We start from the raw sequence: 1,461 nt of genomic DNA on the forward strand, positions 1-1,461 counted from the left end.
TTTTGTTCTCTGTGAGTCTGCCAGTCTTAATGCGTCAAAGGTTAATTGGGTCAGCAAATTCCTTTGTTTCTCTCTAATCCAATTAGTTCTCCTTCTCGTAATATAAATCTTGTAATGTCTTTGCCGTTTAGTGATTTCTCGCTGTGTCTTTAATAAAACACCTTGTTGACACAGTCTTTATGAGCCAAGTATTAGTCATACATAGCAAAGATCGTGTATCATCCCATTTTCAGACTGCTTGCCAATTCCCCCGAGGCAACATTTTAGAATTGGAAAAACGGATGGTGCTTATGTCTGTTCTCGTCACAGATTTCCCACGTAGACTGAAGACAGATAAATGGACCAATCTTGGCTGTGTGTGCGTAGTACGAGTGCCCATTAAAAGGGCGTTGTATGAGCCTGTGCGTGTGTGTGTGTGAACATGTGTATTTGCATAAGGTATACTTACATGTATGCAGTAAATGTACACTTGAACAGTCGGTGAGGTTTAAATGGATTCTTTCTTAAAGAACAACATTGAGCTCAGGGCAGCCTTGACACATTACACTACTGTACATTGTTCGAGCCTGATTATGTTGGGGCTACTAAGTGCTAAGCCGTGGCTTTTCACACAGAAAGTCCCCTGTAGGGCTGAGCGACTGACCTCAGACTGACCTGCTCACTCAGGCATAGCCTCTAATTTATGATTAACACATCGGTCTCCTTTCTGTGATATAATCCAACCCAATGGTCTGGTTTTAACACCCCAGGGGAACACGGAGGAGAGATTATGACTGTCTGCTCTCAAATGGTGGATTAGAGATGGATAACCTATGGCCCTCTTAAGCACTTTCTCTATCCACAGCAAAGGGAACATTAAATCTGAAGCAACAAGTGCTATGCAGCAGGCAATACATTTTTATCCCCCAGAAAAACGGTATTGCTAACCTTTCTATGCATCTAAAATCATTTGGTGTTCCTTATTTGCTTGCTAAAACAAAATCTTCTAATTATAAACTCACAATTCAGCTCCATCTTTTTGCAACATCCCTAATTTCCACCCATGTTCCTGGCTTAAATCCCCCTGAAGGTGATGTTGCCCAGAACAACATTTACTTTTCCCAAACAGCCATGCAATCTGTTAATGTGGCCGTGCTGGTTGCAGGTGTAGCAGCGCAGAAGCTGCACCTTCCTGCTGCTCTCCTCGTCCAACAAACTCATCAACCTTCACCTAAACCTCTAGCCAACCCCTTGACTGCTGCTGACGCTCCAACCTCCACCCAACACAATGCTAAACCCTTGTCATGAGTGATTTCTACTCCCCTGGGCTGAGATGCACGTAAACACCTTTTACGATCTGGCCGGGTGTCAAGGCATGGTTTTCAGAATATGTTCCCCTGATGGCTTGGACTCTTGCCTGAACTGATGGAGTAGCTGAAGAAAAGCATCCAAACCTTTTGGCCCGGTTACCAGGACCGTCTC

This window comes from Sebastes fasciatus, chromosome 9 (assembly GCF_043250625.1).
Source record: "Sebastes fasciatus isolate fSebFas1 chromosome 9, fSebFas1.pri, whole genome shotgun sequence".
NCBI classification, from domain to species: Eukaryota; Metazoa; Chordata; class Actinopteri; order Perciformes; family Sebastidae; genus Sebastes; species Sebastes fasciatus.